Source organism: Macaca fascicularis, chromosome 15, assembly GCF_037993035.2.
Source record: "Macaca fascicularis isolate 582-1 chromosome 15, T2T-MFA8v1.1".
Classification (NCBI taxonomy): Eukaryota; Metazoa; Chordata; class Mammalia; order Primates; family Cercopithecidae; genus Macaca; species Macaca fascicularis.
The window spans coordinates 28,933,687-28,954,131 of record NC_088389.1 but is presented as its reverse complement, the minus strand read 5'-3'; positions in this window follow the sequence as shown (position 1 = coordinate 28,954,131).

Sequence of the window (20,445 nt, the reverse complement as noted above, 5' to 3'; positions counted from 1 at the left end):
GCCCTATAGTCTTAAATGAGATCTGAAATATCTGTTCTCAGGTTCCACAGAAATAAGGCTAGCAAAGAGTTCCACGAAATACAGATGTAACTCTGTGAGATGAATTAACAGAACACTAAGCAGTTTCTCAGAAAGCTTCTTTCCAGATTTCATCTGAGGATATTTTCTTTTTCACCATAGCCCTCTATGGGCTTCCAAATATCACTTTGCCAATTCCACAAGAACTGTCTTAGCGAAAGGCTTCTTGAGGGGAAAGCTGTAACTCTGTGAGATGATTTCACAGAACACAAAGAAGTTACTCAGAAAGCTTCTTTCTCTTTGTTATCGGAGGATATTTCCTTTGGCCCTGTAGTCTTCAAAGGGATCCGAAATATCTGTTCTCAGATTCCACAGAAATAAGGCTAGCAAAGAGATCCACGACATACAGATGTAACTCTGTGAGATGAATTAACAGAACACTCAGCATTTTCTCAGAAAGCTTCCTTCCAGTTTTCATCTGAGGATATTTCCTTTTTCACCATAGCCCTCTAGGGGTTCCAAATATCACTTTGCCAATTCCACAAGAACTGTCTTAGCGAAAGGCTTCTTGAGGGGAAAGCTGTAACTCTGTGAGATGATTTCACAGAACACAAAGAAGTTTCTCAGAAAGCTTCTTTCTCTTTGTTATCGGAGGATATTTCCTTTGGCCCTATAGTCTTCAAAGGGATCCGAAATATCTGTTCTCAGATTCCAAAGAAATAAGGCTAGCAAAGAGATCCACGAAATACAGATGTAACTCTGTGAGATGAATTAACAGAACACTAAGCAGTTTCTCAGAAAGCTTCTTTCCAGATTTCATCTGAGGATATTTCCTTTTTCACCATAGCCCTCTATGGGCTTCCAAATATCACTTTGCCAATTCCACAAGAACTGTCTTAGCGAAAGGCTTCTTGAGGGGAAAGCTGTAACTCTGTGAGATGATTTCACAGAACACAAAGAAGTTTCTCAGAAAGCTTCTTTCTCTTTGTTATCGGAGGATATTTCCTTTGGCCGTATAGTCTTCAATGAGATCTGAAATATCTGTTCTCAGGTTCCACAGAAATAAGGCTAGCAAAGAGATTCACGAAATACAGATGTAACTCTGTGAGATGAATTAACAGAACACTCAGCAGTTTCTCAGGAAGCTTCTTTCCTGATTTCATCTGAGGATATTTCCTTTTTCACCGTAGCCCTCTATGGGCTTCCAAATATCACTTTGCCAATTCCACAAGAACTGTCTTAGAGAAAGGCTTCTTGAGGGGAAAGCTGTAACTCTGTGAGATGATTTCACAGAACACAAAGAAGTTTCTCAGAAAGCTTCTTTCTCTTTGTTATCGGAGGATATTTCCTTTGGCCCTGTAGTCTTCAATGGGATCCGAAATATCTGTTCTCAGATTCCACAGAAATAAGGCTAGCAAAGAGATCCACGACATACAGATGTAACTCTGTGAGATGAATTAACAAAACACTCAGCATTTTCTCAGAAAGCTTCCTTCCAGTTTTCATCTGAGGATATTTCCTTTTTCACCATAGCCCTCTAGGGGTTCCAAATATCACTTTGCCAATTCCACAAGAACTGTCTTAGCGAAAGGCTTCTTGAGGGGAAAGCTGTAACTCTGTGAGATGATTTCACAGAACACAAAGAAGTTTCTCAGAAAGCTTCTTTCTCTTTGTTATCGGAGGATATTTCCTTTGGCCGTATAGTCTTCAATGGGATCCGAAATATCTGTTCTCAGATTCCAAAGAAATAAGGCTAGCAAAGAGATCCACGAAATACAGATGTAACTCTGTGAGATGAATTAACAGAACACTAAGCAGTTTCACAGAAAGCTTCCTTCCAGATTTCATCTGAGAATATTTCCTTTTTCAACATAGCCCTCTATGGGCTTCCAAATATCACTTTGCCAATTCCACAAGAACTGTCTTAGCGAAAGGCTTCTTGAGGGGAAAGCTGTAACTCTGTGAGATGATTTCACAGAACACAAAGAAGTTTCTCAGAAAGCTTCTTTCTCTTTGTTATCGGAGGATATTTCCTTTGGCCCTATAGTCTTCAATGGGATCCGAAATATCTGTTCTCAGATTCCACAGAAATAAGGCTAGCAAAGAGATCCACGAAATACAGATGTAACTCTGTGAGATGAATTAACAGAACACTAAGCAGTTTCTCAGAAAGCTTCTTTCCAGATTTCATCTGAGGATATTTCCTTTTTCACCATAGCCCTCTATGGGATTCCAAATATCACTTTGCCAATTCCACGAGAACTGTCTTAGCGAAAGGCTTCTTGAGTGGAAAGCTGTAACTCTGTGAAATGATTTCACAGAATACAAAGAAGTTTCTCAGAAAGCATTTTTCTCTTTGTTATCGAAAGATATTTCCTTTGGCCCTGTAGTCTTCAATGGGATCCGAAATATCTGTTCTCAGATTCCACAGAAATAAGGCTAGCAAAAAGATCCACGAAATACGGATGTAACTCTGTGAGATGAATTAACAGAACACTAAGCAGTTTCTCAGAAAGCTTCTTTCCAGATTTCATCTGAGGATATTTCCTTTTTCACCATAGCCCCCTATGGGCTTCCAAATATCACTTTGCCAATTCCACAAGAACTGTCTTAGCGAAAGGCTTCTTGAGGGGAAAGCTGTAACTCTGTGAGATGATTTCACAGAACACAAAGAAGTTTCTCAGAAAGCTTCTTTCCCTTTGTTATCGGAGGATATTTCCTTTGGCCCTATAGTCTTCAAAGGGATCCGAAATATCTGTTCTCAGATTCCACAGAAATAAGTCTAGCAAAGAGATCCAAGAAATACGGATGTAACTCTGTGAGATGAATTAACAGAACACTCAGCAGTTTCTCAGAAAGCTTCTTTCCAGATTTCATCTGAGGATATTTCCTTTTTCACCATAGCCCTCTAGGGGCTTCCAAATATCACTTTGCCAATTCCACAAGAACTGTCTAGCGAAAGGCTTCTTGAGGGGAAAGCTGTAACTCTGTGAGATGATTTCACAGAACACAAAGAAGTTTCTCAGAAAGCTTCTTTCTCTTTGTTATCGGAGGATATTTCCTTTGGCCCTATAGTCTTCAATGGGATCCGAAATATCTGTTCTCAGATTCCAAAGAAATAAGGCAAGCAAAGAGATCCACGAAATACAGATGTAACTCTGTGAGATGAATTAACAGAACACTAAGCAGTTTCTCAGAAAGCTTCTTTCCAGATTTCATCTGAGGATATTTCCTTTTTCACCATAGCCCTCTAAGGGCTTCCAAATATCACTTTGCCAATTCCAGAAGAACTGTCTTAGCGAAAGGCTTCTTGAGGGGAAAGCTGTAACTCTGTGAGATGATTTCACAGAACACAAAGAAGTTTCTCAGAAAGCTTCTTTCTCTTTGTTATCGGAGGATATTTCCTTTGGCCCTATAGTCTTCAATGGGATCCGAAATATCTGTTCTCAGCTTCCACAGAAATAAGGCTAGCAAAGAGATCCACGAAATACGGATGTAACTCTGTGAGATGAATTAACAGAACACTAAGCAGTTTCTCAGAAAGCTTCTTTCCAGATTTCATGTGAGGATATTTCCTTTTTCACCATAGCCCTCTATGGGCTTCCAAATATCACTTTGCCAATTCCACAAGAACTGTCTTAGCGAAAGGCTTCTTGAGGGGAAAGCTGTAACTCTGTGAGATGATTTCACAGAACACAAAGAAGTTTCTCAGAAATCTTCTTTCTCTTTGTTATCGGAGGATATTTCCTTTGGCCCTATAGTCTTCAAAGGGATCCGAAATATCTGTTCTCAGATTCCACAGAAATAAGGCTAGCAAAGAGATCCACGAAATACAGATGTAACTCTGTGAGATGAATTCACAGAACACTAAGCAGTTTCTCAGAAAGCTTCTTTCCAGATTTCATCTGAGGATATTTCCTTTTTCACCATAGCCCTCTATGGGCTTCCAAATATCACTTTGCCAATTCCACAAGAACTGTCTTAGCGAAAGGCTTCTTCAGGGGAAAGCTGTAACTCTGTGAGATGATTTCACAGAACACAAAGAAGTTTCTCAGAAAGCTTCTTTCTCTTTGTTATCGGAGGATATTTCTTTGGCCCTATAGTCGTCAAAGGGATCCGAAATATCTGTTCTCAGATTCCACAGAAATAAGGCTAGCAAAGAGATCCACGAAATACAGATGTAACTCTGTGAGATGAATTAACAGAACACTCAGCAGTTTCTCAGAAAGCTTCTTTCCAGATTTCATCTGAGGATATTTCCTTTTTCACCATAGCCCTCTATGGGCTTCCAAATATCACTTTGCCAATTCCACAAGAACTGTCTTAGCGAAAGTCTTCTTGAGGGGAAAGCTGTAACTCTGTGAGATGATTTCACAGAACACAAAGAAGTTTCTCAGAAAGCTTCTTTCTCTTTGTTATCGGAGGATATTTCCTTTGGCCCTATAGTCTTCAAAGGGATCCGAACTATCTGTTCTCAGATTCCACAGAAATAAGGCTAGCAAAGAGATCCACGAAATACAGATGTAACTCTGTGAGATGGATTCACAGAACACTAAGCAGTTTCTCAGAAAGCTTCTTTCCAGATTTCATCTGAGGATATTTCCTTTTTCACCGTAGCCCTCTATGGGCTTCCAAATATCACTTTGCCAATTCCACAAGAACTGTCTTAGCGAAAGGCTTCTTGAGGGGAAAGCTGTAACTCTGTGAGATGATTTCACAGAACACAAAGAAGTTTCTCAGAAAGCTTCTTTCTCTTTGTTATCGGAGGATATTTCCTTGGCCCTATAGTCTTAAATGAGATCTGAAATATCTGTTCTCAGGTTCCACAGAAATAAGGCTAGCAAAGAGATCCACGAAATACAGATGTAACTCTGTGAGATGAATTAACAGAACACTCAGCAGTTTCTCAGAAAGCTTCTTTCCACATTTCATCTGAGGATATTTCCTTTTTCACCATAGCCCTCTATGGGCTTCCAAATATCACTTTGCCAATTCCACAAGAACTGTCTTAGCGAAAGGCTTCTTGAGGGGAAAGCTGTAACTCTGTGAGATGATTTCACAGAACACAAAGAAGTTTCTCAGAAAGCTTCTTTCTCTTTGTTATCGGAGGATATTTCCTTTGGCCCTATAGTCTTCAAAGGGATCGGAAATATCTGTTCTCAGATTCCACAGAAATAAGGCTAGCAAAGAGATCCACGAAATACAGATGTAACTCTGTGAGATTAATTAACAGAACACTAAGCAGTTTCTCAGAAAGCTTCTTTCCAGATTTCAGCTGAGGATATTTCCTTTTTCACCGTAGCCCTCTAGGGGTTCCAAATATCACTTTGCCAATTCCACAAGAACTGTCTTAGCGAAAGGCTTCTTGAAGGGAAAGCTGTAACTCTGTGAGATGATTTCACAGAACACAAAGAAGTTTCTCAGAAAGCTTCTTTCTCTTTGTTATCGGAGGATAGTTCCTTTGGCCCTATAGTCTTCAAAGAGATCCGAAATATCTGTTCTCAGATTCCACAGAAATAAGGCTGGCAAAGAGATCCACGAAATGCAGACGTAACTCTGTGAGATGAATTAACAGAACACTAAGCAGGTTCTCAGAAAGCTTTTTTCTCTTTGTTATCGGAAGATATTTCCTTTGGCCCTATAGTCTTCAATGGGATCCGAAATATCTGTTCTCAGATTCCACAGAAATAAGGCTAGCAAAGAGATCCACGAAATACAGATGTAACTCTGTGAGATGAATTAACAGAACACTAAGCAGTTTCTCAGAAAGCTTCTTTCCAGATTTCATCTGAGGATATTTCCTTTTTCACCATAGCCCCCTATGGGCTTCCAAATATCACTTTGCCAATTCCACAAGAACTGTCTTAGCGAAAGGCTTCTTGAGGGGAAAGCTGTAACTCTGTGAGATGATTTCACAGAACACAAAGAAGTTTCTCAGAAAGCTTCTTTCTCTTTGTTATCGGAGGATATTTCCTTTGGCCCTATAGTCTTCAAAGGGATCCGAAATATCTGTTCTCAGATTCCACAGAAATAAGTCTAGCAAAGAGATCCACGAAATACGGATGTAACTCTGTGAGATGAATTAACAGAACACTAAGCAGTTTCTCAGAAAGCTTCTTTCCAGATTTCATCTGAGGATATTTCGTTTTTCACCATAGCCCTTTAGGGGCTTCCAAATATCATTTTGCCAATTCCAGAAGAACTGTCTTAGCGAAAGGCTTCTTGAGGGGAAAGCTGTAACTCTGTGAGATGATTTCACAGAACACAAAGAAGTTTCTCAGAAAGCTTCTTTCTCTTTATTATCGGAGGATATTTCCTTTGGCCCTATAGTCTTCAAAGGGATACGAAATATCTGTTCTCAGATTCCACAGAAATAAGTCTAGCAAAGAGATCCACGAAATACGGATGTAACTCTGTGAGATGAAGTAACAGAACACTCAGCAGTTTCTCAGAAAGCTTCCTTCCAGGTTTCATATGAGGATATTTCCTTTTTCACCATAGCCCTGTAAGGGCTTCCAAATATCACTTTGCCAATTCCACAAGAACTGTCTTAGCGAAAGGCTTCTTGAGGGGAAAGCTGTAACTCTGTGAGATTATTTCACAGAACACAAAGAAGTTTCTCAGAAAGCTTCTTTCTCTTTGTTATCGGAGGATATTTCCTTTGGCCCTATAGTCTTCACTGGGATCCGAAATATCTGTTCTCAGATTCCACAGAAATAAGGCTAGCAAAGAGATCCACGAAATACGGATGTAACTCTGTGAGATGAATTAACAGAACACTAAGCAGTTTCTCAGAAAGCTTCTTTCCAGATTTCATCTGAGGATATTTCCTTTTTCACCATAGCCCTCTATGGGCTTCCAAATATCACTTTGCCAATTCCACAAGAACTGTCTTAGCGAAAGGATTCTTGAGGGGAAAGCTGTAACTCTGTGAGATGATTTCACAGAACACAAAGAAGTTTCTCAGAAAGCTTCTTTCTCTTTGTTATCAGAGGACATTTCCTTTGGCCCTATAGTCTTCAAAGGGATCCGAAATATCTGTTCTCAGATTCCACAGAAATAAGGCTAGCAAAGAGATCCACGAAATACAGATGTAACTCTGTGAGATGAATTAACAGAACACTAAGCAGTTTCTCAGAAAGCTTCTTTCCAGATTTCATCTGAGGATATTTCCTTTTTCACCATAGGCCTCTAGGGGTTCCAAATATCACTTTGCCAATTCCACAAGAACTGTCTTAGCGAAAGGCTTCTTGAGGGGAAAGCTGTAACTCTGTGAGATGATTTCACACAACACAAAGAAGTTTCTCAGAAAGCTTCTTTCTCTTTGTTATCGGAGGATATTTCCTTTGGCCCTATAGTCTTCAATGGGATCCGAAATATCTGTTCTCAGATTCCAAAGAAATAAGGCTAGCAAAGACATCCACGAAATACAGATGTAACTCTGTGAGATGAATTAACAGAACACTAAGCAGTTTCACAGAAATCTTCCTTCCAGATTTCATCTGAGAATATTTCCTTTTTCAACATAGCCCTCTATGGGCTTCCAAATATCACTTTGCCAATTCCACAAGAACTGTCTTAGCGAAAGGCTTCTTGAGGGGAAAGCTGTAACTCTGTGAGATGATTTCACAGAACACAAAGAAGTTTCTCAGAAAGCTTCTTTCTCTTTGTTATCGGAGGATATTTCCTTTGGCCCTATAGTCTTCAAAGGGATCCGAAATATCTGTTCTCAGATTCCACAGAAATAAGTCTAGCAAAGAGATCCACGAAATACGGATGTAACTCTGTGAGATGAAGTAACAGAACACTCAGCAGTTTCTCAGAAAGCTTCCTTCCAGGTTTCATATGAGGATATTTCCTTTTTCACCATAGCCCTCTAAGGGCTTCCAAATATCACTTTGCCAATTCCACAAGAACTGTCTTAGCGAAAGGCTTCTTGAGGGGAAAGCTGTAACTCTGTGAGATGATTTCACAGAACACAAAGAAGTTTCTCAGAAATCTTCTTTCTCTTTGTTATCGGAGGATATTTCCTTTGGCCCTATAGTCTTCAAAGGGATCCGAAATATCTGTTCTCAGATTCCACAGAAATAAGGCTAGCAAAGAGATCCACGAAATACAGATGTAACTCTGTGAGATGAATTCACAGAACACTAAGCAGTTTCTCAGAAAGCTTCTTTCCAGCTTTCATCTGAGGATATTTCCTTTTTCACCATAGCCCTCTATGGGCTTCCAAATATCACTTTGCCAATTCCACAAGAACTGTCTTAGCGAAAGGCTTCTTCAGGGGAAAGCTGTAACTCTGTGAGATGATTTCACAGAACACAAAGAAGTTTCTCAGAAAGCTTCCTTCTCTTTGTTATCGGAGGATATTTCCTTTGGCCCTATAGTCTTCAAAGGGATCTGAAATATCTGTTCTCAGATTCCACAGAAATAAGGCTAGCAAAGAGATCCACGAAATACAGATGTAACTTTGTGAGATGAATTAACAGAACACTCAGCAGTTTCTCAGAAAGCTTCTTTCCAGATTTCATCTGAGGATATTTCCTTTTTCACCATAGCCCTCTATGGGCTTCCAAATATCACTTTGCCAATTCCACAAGAACTGTCTTAGCGAAAGTCTTCTTGAGGGGAAAGCTGTAACTCTGTGAGATGATTTCACAGAACACAAAGAAGTTTCTCAGAAAGCTTCTTTCTCTTTGTTATCGGAGGATATTTCCTTTGGCCCTATAGTCTTCAAAGGGATCCGAAATATCTGTTCTCAGATTCCACAGAAATAAGGCTAGCAAAGAGATCCACGAAATACAGATGTAACTCTGTGAGATGGATTCACAGAACACTAAGCAGTTTCTCAGAAAGCTTCTTTCCAGATTTCATCTGAGGATATTTCCTTTTTCACCGTAGCCCTCTATGGGATTCCAAATATCACTTTGCCAATTCCACAAGAACTGTCTTAACGAAAGGCTTCTTGAGGGGAAAGCTGTAACTCTGTGAGATGATTTCACACAACACAAAGAAGTTTCTCAGAAAGCTTCTTTCTCTTTGTTATCGGAGGATATTTCCTTGGCCCTATAGTCTTAAATGAGATCTGAAATATCTGTTCTCAGGTTCCACAGAAATAAGGCTAGCAAAGAGATCCACGAAATACAGATGTAACTCTGTGAGATGAATTAACAGAACACTCAGCAGTTTCTCAGAAAGCTTCTTTCCACATTTCATCTGAGGATATTTCCTTTTTCACCATAGCCCTCTATGGGCTTCCAAATATCACTTTGCCAATTCCACAAGAACTGTCTTAGCGAAAGGCTTCTTGAGGGGAAAGCTGTAACTCTGTGAGATGATTTCACAGAACACAAAGAAGTTTCTCAGAAAGCTTCTTTCTCTTTTTTATCGGAGGATATTTCCTTTGGCCCTATAGTCTTCAAAGGGATCGGAAATATCTGTTCTCAGATTCCACAGAAATAAGGCTAGCAAAGAGATCCACGAAATACAGATGTAACTCTGTGAGATTAATTAACAAAACACTCAGCAGTTTTACTGTAAGCTTCTTTCCAGATTTCATCTGAGGATATTTCCTTTTTCACCATAGCGCTCTATGGGCTTCCAAATATCACTTTGCCAATTCCACAAGAACTGTCGTAGCGAAAGGCTTCTTGAGGCGAAAGCTGTAACTCTGTGAGATGATTTCACAGAACACAAAGAAGTTTTTCAGAAAGCTTCTTTCTCTTTGTTATCGGAGGATATTTCCTTTGCCCCTATAGTCTTCATAGGAATCCGAAATATCTGTTCTCAGATTCCAAAGAAATAAGGCTAGCAAAGAGACCCACGAAATACAGATGTAACTCTGTGAGATGAATTAACAGAACACTAAGCAGTTTCTCAGAAATCTTCTTTCCAGATTTCATCTGAGGATATTTCGTTTTTCACCATAGGCCTCTAGGGGTTCCAAATATCACTTTGCCAATTCCACAAGAACTGTCTTAGCGAAAGGCTTCTTGAGGGGAAAGCTGTAACTCTGTGAGATGATTTCACACAACACAAAGAAGTTTCTCAGAAAGCTTCTTTCTCTTTGTTATCGGAGGATATTTCCTTTGGCCCTATAGTCTTCAATGGGATCCGAAATATCTGTTCTCAGATTCCAAAGAAATAAGGCTAGCAAAGACATCCACGAAATACAGATGTAACTCTGTGAGATGAATTAACAGAACACTAAGCAGTTTCACAGAAATCTTCCTTCCAGATTTCATCTGAGAATATTTCCTTTTTCAACATAGCCCTCTATGGGCTTCCAAATATCACTTTGCCAATTCCACAAGAACTGTCTTAGCGAAAGGCTTCTTGAGGGGAAAGCTGTAACTCTGTGAGATGATTTCACAGAACACAAAGAAGTTTCTCAGAAAGCTTCTTTCTCTTTGTTATCGGAGGATATTTCCTTTGGCCCTATAGTCTTCAAAGGGATCCGAAATATCTGTTCTCAGATTCCACAGAAATAAGTCTAGCAAAGAGATCCACGAAATACGGATGTAACTCTGTGAGATGAAGTAACAGAACACTCAGCAGCTTCTCAGAAAGCTTCCTTCCAGGTTTCATATGAGGATATTTCCTTTTTCACCATAGCCCTCTAAGGGCTTCCAAATATCACTTTGCCAATTCCACAAGAACTGTCTTAGCGAAAGGCTTCTTGAGGGGAAAGCTGTAACTCTGTGAGATGATTTCACAGAACACAAAGAAGTTTCTCAGAAATCTTCTTTCTCTTTGTTATCGGAGGATATTTCCTTTGGCCCTATAGTCTTCAAAGGGATCCGAAATATCTGTTCTCAGATTCCACAGAAATAAGGCTAGCAAAGAGATCCACGAAATACAGATGTAACTCTGTGAGATGAATTAACAGAACACTAAGCAGTTTCTCAGAAAGCTTCTTTCCAGATTTCATCTGAGGATATTTCCTTTTTCACCGTAGCCCTCTATGGGCTTCCAAATATCACTTTGCCAATTCCACAAGAACTGTCTTAGCGAAAGGCTTCTTCAGGGGAAAGCTGTAACTCTGTGAGATGATTTCACAGAACACAAAGAAGTTTCTCAGAAAGCTTCTTTCTCTTTGTTATCGGAGGATATTTCCTTTGGCCCTATAGTCTTCAAAGGGATCTGAAATATCTGTTCTCAGATTCCACAGAAATAAGGCTAGCAAAGAGATCCACGAAATACAGATGTAACTTTGTGAGATGAATTAACAGAACACTCAGCAGTTTCTCAGAAAGCTTCTTTCCAGATTTCATCTGAGGATATTTCCTTTTTCACCATAGCCCTCTATGGGCTTCCAAATATCACTTTGCCAATTCCACAAGAACTGTCTTAGCGAAAGTCTTCTTGAGGGGAAAGCTGTAACTCTGTGAGATGATTTCACAGAACACAAAGAAGTTTCTCAGAAAGCTTCTTTCTCTTTGTTATCGGAGGATATTTCCTTTGGCCCTATAGTCTTCAAAGGGATCCGAAATATCTGTTCTCAGATTCCACAGAAATAAGGCTAGCAAAGAGATCCACGAAATACAGATGTAACTCTGTGAGATGGATTCACAGAACACTAAGCAGTTTCTCAGAAAGCTTCTTTCCAGATTTCATCTGAGGATATTTCCTTTTTCACCGTAGCCCTCTATGGGATTCCAAATATCACTTTGCCAATTCCACAAGAACTGTCTTAACGAAAGGCTTCTTGAGGGGAAAGCTGTAACTCTGTGAGATGATTTCACACAACACAAAGAAGTTTCTCAGAAAGCTTCTTTCTCTTTGTTATCGGAGGATATTTCCTTGGCCCTATAGTCTTAAATGAGATCTGAAATATCTGTTCTCAGGTTCCACAGAAATAAGGCTAGCAAAGAGATCCACGAAATACAGATGTAACTCTGTGAGATGAATTAACAGAACACTCAGCAGTTTCTCAGAAAGCTTCTTTCCACATTTCATCTGAGGATATTTCCTTTTTCACCATAGCCCTCTATGGGCTTCCAAATATCACTTTGCCAATTCCACAAGAACTGTCTTAGCGAAAGGCTTCTTGAGGGGAAAGCTGTAACTCTGTGAGATGATTTCACAGAACACAAAGAAGTTTCTCAGAAAGCTTCTTTCTCTTTGTTATCGGAGGATATTTCCTTTGGCCCTATAGTCTTCAAAGGGATCGGAAATATCTGTTCTCAGATTCCACAGAAATAAGGCTAGCAAAGAGATCCACGAAATACAGATGTAACTCTGTGAGATTAATTAACAAAACACTCAGCAGTTTTACTGTAAGCTTCTTTCCAGATTTCATCTGAGGATATTTCCTTTTTCACCATAGCGCTCTATGGGCTTCCAAATATCACTTTGCCAATTCCACAAGAACTGTCGTAGCGAAAGGCTTCTTGAGGCGAAAGCTGTAACTCTGTGAGATGATTTCACAGAACACAAAGAAGTTTTTCAGAAAGCTTCTTTCTCTTTGTTATCGGAGGATATTTCCTTTGCCCCTATAGTCTTCATAGGAATCCGAAATATCTGTTCTCAGATTCCAAAGAAATAAGGCTAGCAAAGAGACCCACGAAATACAGATGTAACTCTGTGAGATGAATTAACAGAACACTAAGCAGTTTCTCAGAAATCTTCTTTCCAGATTTCATCTGAGGATATTTCGTTTTTCACCATAGGCCTCTAGGGGTTCCAAATATCACTTTGCCAATTCCACAAGAACTGTCTTAGCGAAAGGCTTCTTGAGGGGAAAGCTGTAACTCTGTGAGATGATTTCACACAACACAAAGAAGTTTCTCAGAAAGCTTCTTTCTCTTTGTTATCGGAGGATATTTCCTTTGGCCCTATAGTCTTCAATGGGATCCGAAATATCTGTTCTCAGATTCCAAAGAAATAAGGCTAGCAAAGACATCCACGAAATACAGATGTAACTCTGTGAGATGAATTAACAGAACACTAAGCAGTTTCACAGAAATCTTCCTTCCAGATTTCATCTGAGAATATTTCCTTTTTCACCATAGCCCTCTAAGGGCTTCCAAATATCACTTTGCCAATTCCACAAGAACTGTCTTAGCGAAAGGCTTCTTGAGGGGAAAGCTGTAACTCTGTGAGATGATTTCACAGAACACAAAGAAGTTTCTCAGAAAGCTTCCTTCTCTTTGTTATCGGAGGATATTTCCTTTGGCCCTATAGTCTTCAAAGGGATCCGAAATATCTGTTCTCAGATTCCACAGAAATAAGTCTAGCGAAGAGATCCACGAAATACGGATGTAACTCTGTGAGATGAAGTAACAGAACACTCAGCAGTTTCTCAGAAAGCTTCCTTCCAGGTTTCATATGAGGATATTTCCTTTTTCACCATAGCCCTCTAAGGGCTTCCAAATATCACTTTGCCAATTCCACAAGAACTGTCTTAGCGAAAGGCTTCTTGAGGGGAAAGCTGTAACTCTGTGAGATGATTTCACAGAACACAAAGAAGTTTCTCAGAAATCTTCTTTCTCTTTGTTATCGGAGGATATTTCCTTTGGCCCTATAGTCTTCAAAGGGATCCGAAATATCTGTTCTCAGATTCCACAGAAATAAGGCTAGCAAAGAGATCCACGAAATACAGATGTAACTCTGTGAGATGAATTCACAGAACACTAAGCAGTTTCTCAGAAAGCTTCTTTCCAGATTTCATCTGAGGATATTTCCTTTTTCACCGTAGCCCTCTATGGGCTTCCAAATATCACTTTGCCAATTCCACAAGAACTGTCTTAGCGAAAGGCTTCTTGAGGGGAAAGCTGTAACTCTGTGAGATGATTTCACAGAACACAAAGAAGTTTCTCAGAAAGCTTCTTTCTCTTTGTTATCGGAGGATATTTCCTTGGCCCTATAGTCTTAAATGAGATCTGAAATATCTGTTCTCAGGTTCCACAGAAATAAGGCTAGCAAAGAGATCCACGAAATACAGATGTAACTCTGTGAGATGAATTAACAGAACACTCAGCAGTTTCTCAGAAAGCTTCTTTCCACATTTCATCTGAGGATATTTCCTTTTTCACCGTAGCCCTCTATGGGCTTCCAAATATCACTTTGCCAATTCCACAAGAACTGTCTTAGCGAAAGGCTTCTTGAGGGGAAAGCTGTAACTCTGTGAGATGATTTCACAGAACACAAAGAAGTTTCTCAGAAAGCTTCTTTCTCTTTGTTATCGGAGGATATTTCCTTTGGCCCTATAGTCTTCAAAGGGATCGGAAATATCTGTTCTCAGATTCCACAGAAATAAGGCTAGCAAAGAGATCCACGAAATACAGATGTAACTCTGTGAGATGAATTAACAAAACACTCAGCAGTTTCTCTGTAAGCTTCTTTCCAGATTTCATCTGAGGATATTTCCTTTTTCACCATAGCCCTCTAAGGGCTTCCAAATATCACTTTGCCAATTCCACAAGAACTGTCTTAGCGAAAGGCTTCTTGAGGGGAAAGCTGTAACTCTGTGAGATGATTTCACAGAACACAAAGAAGTTTCTCAGAAAGCTACTTTCTGTTTGTTATCGGAGGATATTTCCTTTGGCCCTATAGTCTTCAAAGGGATCGGAAATATCTGTTCTCAGATTCCACAGAAATAAGGCTAGCAAAGAGATCCACGAAATACAGATGTAACTCTGTGAGATGAATTAACAGAACACTAAGCAGTTTCTCAGAAAGCTTCTTTCCAGATTTCAGCTGAGGATATTTCCTTTTTCACCATAGCCCTCTAGGGGTTCCAAATATCACTTTGACAATTCCACAAGAACTGTCGTAGCGAAAGGCTTCTTGAGGGGAAAGCTGTAACTCTGTGAGATGATTTCACAGAACACAAAGAAGTTTCTCAGAAAGCTTCTTTCTCTTTGTTATCGGAGGATATTTTCTTTGGCCCTATAGTCTTCAATGGGATCCGAAATATCTCTTCTCAGATTCCAAAGAAATAATGCAAGTAAAGAGATCCACGAAATACAGATATAACTCTGTGAGATGAATTCACAGAACACTAAGCAGTTTCTCAGAAAGCTTCTTTCCAGATTTCATCTGAGGATATTTCCTTTTTCACCTTAGCCCTCTAAGGGCTTCCAAATATCACTTTGCCAATTCCACAAGAACTGTCTTAGCGAAAGGCTTCTTGAGGGGAAAGCTGTAACTCTGTGATATGATTTCACAGAACACAAAGAAGTTTCTCAGAAAGCTTCTTTCTCTTTGTTATCGGAGGATATTTCCTTTGGCCCTGTAGTCTTCAAAGGGATCCGAAATATCTGTTCTCAGATTCCACAGAAATAAGGCTAGCAAAGAGATCCACGAAATACGGATGTAACTCTGTGAGATGAATTAACAGAACACTAAGCAGTTTCTCAGAAAGCTTCTTTCCAGATTTCATCTGAGGATATTTCCTTTTTCACCATAGCCCTCTATGGGCTTCCAAATATCACTTTGCCAATTCCACAAGAACTGTCTTAGCGAAAGGCTTCTTGAGGGGAAAGCTGTAACTCTGTGAGATGATTTCACAGAACACAAAGAAGTTTCTCAGTAAGCTTCTTTCTCTTTGTTATCGGAGGATATTTCCTTTGGCCCTATAGTCTTCAATGGGATCCGAAATATCTGTTCTCAGATTCCACAGAAATAAGGCTAGCAAAGAGATCCACGAAATACAGATGTAACTCTGTGAGATGAATTAACAGAACACTAAGCAGTTTCTCAGAAAGCTTCTTTCCAGATTTCATTTGAGGATATTTCCTTTTTCACCATAGCCCTCTAAGGGCTTCCAAATATCACTTTGCCAATTCCACAAGAACTGTATTAGCGAAAGGCTTCTTGAGGGGAAAGCTGTAACTCTGTGAGATGATTTCACAGAACACAAAGAAGTTTCTCAGAAAGCTACTTTCTGTTTGTTATCGGAGGATATTTCCTTTGGCCCTATAGTCTTCAAAGGGATCGGAAATATCTGTTCTCAGATTCCACAGAAATAAGGCTAGCAAAGAGATCCACGAAATACAGATGTAACTCTGTGAGATGAATTAACAGAACCCTAAGCAGTTCCTCAGAAAGCTTCCTTCCAGATTTCATTTGAGGATATTTCCTTTTTCACCATAGCCGTCTATGGGCTTCCAAATATCACTTTGCCAATTCCACAAGAACTGTCTTAGCGAAAGGCTTCTCGAGGGGAAAGCTGTAACTCTGTGAGATGATTTCACAGAACACAAAGAAGTTTCTCAGAAAGCTTCTTTCTCTTTGTTATCGGAGGATATTTCCTTTGGCCCTATAGTCTTCAATGGGATCCAAAATATCTGTTCTCAGATTCCAAAGAAATAAGGCTAGCAAAGAGATCCACGAAATACAGATGTAACTCTGTGAGATGAATTAACAGAACACTAAGCAGTTTCTCAGAAAGCTTCTTTCCAGATTTCATCTGAGGATATTTCCTTTTTCACCATAGCCCTCTAAGGGCTTCCAAATATCACTTTGCCAATTCCACAAGAACTGTCTTAGCGAAAGGATTCTTGAGGGGAAAGCTGTAATTCTGTGAGATGATTTCAGAGAACACAAAGAAGTTTCTCAGAAAGCTTCTTTCTCTTTGTTATCGGAGGATATTTCCTTTGGCCCTATAGTCTTCAAAGGGATCCGAAATATCTGTTCTCAGATTCCACAGAAAGAAGTCTAGCAAAGAGATCCACGAAATACAGATGTAACTCTGTGAGATGAATTAACAGAACACTCAGCAGTTTCTCAGAAAGCTTCTTTCCACATTTCATCTGAGGATATTTCCTTTTTCACCATAGCCCTCTATGGGCTTCCAAATATCACTTTGCCAATTCCACGAGAACTGTCTTAGCGAAAGGCTTCTTGAGGGGAAAGGTGTAACTCTGTGAGATGATTTTACAGACACAAAGAAATTTCTCAGAAAGCTTCTTTCTCTTTGTTATCGGAGGATATTTCCTTTGGCCCTATAGTCTTCAATAGGATCCGAAATATCTGTTCTCAGATTCCACAGAAATAAGGCTAGCAAAGAGATCCACGACATACAGATGTAACTCTGTGAGATGAATTAACAGAACACTCAGCAGTTTCTCAGAAAGCTTCCTTCCAGATTTCATTTGAGGATATTTCCTTTTTCACCATAGCCCTCTATGGGCTTCCAAATATCACTTTGCCAATTCCACAAGAACTGTCTTAGCGAAAGGCTTCTCGAGGGGAAAGCTGTAACTCTGTGAGATGATTTCACAGAACACAATGAAGTTTCTCAGAAAGCTTCTTTCTCTTTGTTGTCGGAGGATATTTCCTTTGGCCCTATAGTCTTCAATGGGATCCGAAATATCTGTTCTCAGATTCCAAAGAAATAAGGCTAGCAAAGAGATCCACGAAATACAGATGTAACTCTGTGAGATGAATTAACAGAACAATAAGCAGTTTCTCAGAAGGCTTCTTTCCAGATTTCATCTGAGGATATTTCCTTTTTCACCATAGCCCTCTAAGGGCTTCCAAATATCACTTTGCCAATTCCACAAGAACTGTCTTAGCGAAAGGCTTCTTGAGGGTAAAGCTGTAACTCTGTGAGATGATTTCACAGAACACAAAGAAGTTTCTCAGAAAGCTTCTTTCTCTTTGTTATCGGAGGATATTTCCTTTGGCCCTATAGTCTTCAATGGGATCCGAAATATCTGTTCTCAGTTTCCACAGAAATAAGGCTAGCAAAGAGATCCACGAAATACAGATGTAACTCTGTGAGATGAATTAACAGAACACTCAGCAGTTTCTCAGAAAGCTTCTTTCCACATTTCATCTGAGGATATTTCCTTTTTCACCGTAGCCCTATAAGGGCTTCCAAATATCACTTTGCCAATTCCACGAGAACTGTCTTAGCGAAAGGCTTCTTGAGGTGAAAGCTGTAACTCTGTGAGATGATTTTACAGAACACAAAGAAGTTTCTCAGAAAGCTTCTTTCTCTTTGTTATCGGAGGATATTTCCTTTGGCCCTATAGTCTTCAATAGGATCCGAAATATCTGTTCTCAGATTCCACAGAAATAAGGCTAGCAAAGAGATCCACGACATACAGATGTAACTCTGTGAGATGAATTAACAGAACACTCAGCAGTTTCTCAGAAAGCTTCCTTCCAGATTTCATCTGAGGATATTTCCTTTTTCACCATAGCCCTCTATGGGCTTCCAAATATCACTTTGCCAATTCCACGAGAACTGTCTTAGCGAAAGGCTTCTTGAGGGGAAAGCTGTAACTCTGTGAGATGATTTCACAGAACACAAAGAAGTTTCTCAGAAAGCTTCTTTCTCTTTGTTATCGGAGGATGTTTCCTTTGGCCCTATAGTCTTCAATGGGATCCGAAATATCTGTTCTCAGATTCCACAGAAATAAGGCTAGCAAAGAGATCCACGAAATACAGATGTAACTCTGTGAGATGAGTTAACAGAACACTCAGCAGTTTCTCAAAAATCTTCTTTCCAGATTTCATCTGAGGATATTTCCTTTTTCACCGTAGCCCTCTATGGGCTTCCATATATCACTTTGCCAATGCAACAAGAACTGTCTTAGCGAAAGGCTTCTTGAGGGGAAAGCTGTAACTCTGTGAGATGATTTCACAGAACACAAAGAAGTTTCTCAGAAAGCTTCTTTCTCTTTGTTATCGGAGGATATTTCCTTTGGCCCTATAGTCTTCAATGGGATCCAAAATATCTGTTCTCAGATTCCACAGAAATAAGGCTAGCAAAGAGATCCACGAAATACAGATGTAACTCTGTGAGATGAATTAACAGAACACTAAGAAGTTTCTCAGAAAGCTTCTTTCCAGATTTCATCTGAGGATATTTCCTTTTTCACCATAGCCCTCTATGGGCTTCCAAATATCACTTTGCCAATTCCACAAGAACTGTCTTAGCGAAAGGCTTCTTGAGGGGAAAGCTGTAAGTCTGTGAGATGATTTCACAGAACACAAAGAAGTTTCTCAGAAAGCTTCTTTCTCTTTGTTATCGGAGGATATTTCCTTTGGCCCTATAGTCTTCAATGGGATCAGAAATATCTGTTCTCAGATTCCAAAGAAATAAGGCTAGCAAAGAGATCCACGAAATACAGATGTAACTCTGTGAGATGAATTAACAGAACACTAAGCAGTTTCACAGAAAGCTTCCTTCCAGATTTCATCTGAGAATATTTCCTTTTTCAACATAGCCCTCTATGGGCTTCCAAATATCACATTGCCAATTCCACAAGAACTGTCTTAGGGAAAGGCTTCTTGAGAGGAAAGCTGTAACTCTGTGAGATGATTTCACAGAACACAAAGAAGTTTCTCAGAAAGCTTCTTTCTCTTTGTTATCGGAGGATATTTCCTTTGGCCCTATAGTCTTCAATGGGATCCGAAATATCTGTTCTCAGATTCCACAGAAATAAGGCTAGCAAAGAGATCCACGAAATACAGATGTAACTCTGTGAGATGAGTTAACAGAACACTCAGCAGTTTCTCAGAAATCTTCTTTCCAGATTTCATCTGAGGATATTTCCTTTTTCACCGTAGCCCTCTATGGGCTTCCAAATATCACTTTGCCAATTCAACAAGAACTGTCTTAGCGAAAGGCTTCTTGAGGGGAAAGCTGTAACTCTGTGAGATGATTTCACAAAACACAAAGAAGTTACTCAGAAAGCTTCTTTCTCTTTGTTATCGGAGGATATTTCCTTTGGCCCTATAGTCTTCAATGGGATCCAAAATATCTGTTCTCAGATTTCACAGAAATAAGGCTAGCAAAGAGATCCACGAAATACAGATGTAACTCTGTGAGATGAATTAACAGAACACTAAGCAGTTTCTCAGAAAGCTTCTTTCCAGATTTCATCTGAGGATATTTCCTTTTTCACCATAGCCCTCTATGGGCTTCCAAATATCACTTTGCCAATTCCACAAGAACTGTCGTACCGAAAGGCTTCTTGAGGGGAAAGCTGTAACTCTGTGAGATGATTTCACAGAACACAAAGAAGTTTCTCAGAAAGCTTCTTTCTCTTTGTTATCGGAGGATATTTCCTTTGGCCCTGTAGTCTTCAATGGGATCCGAAATATCTGTTTTCAGATTCCACAGAAATAAGGCTAGCAAAGAGATCCACGACATACAGATGTAACTCTGTGAGATGAATTAACAAAACACTCAGCATTTTCTCAGAAAGCTTCCTTCCAGTTTTCATCTGAGGATATTTCCTTTTTCACCATAGCCCTCTAGGGGTTCCAAATATCACTTTGCCAATTCCACAAGAACTGTCTTAGCGAAAGGCTTCTTGAGGGGAAAGCTGTAACTCTGTGAGATGATTTCACGGAACACAAAGAAGTTTCTCAGAAAGGTTCTTTCTCTTTGTTATCGGAGGATATTTCCTTTGGCCCTACAGTCTTCAATGGGATCCGAAATATCTGTTCTCAGATTCCAAAGAA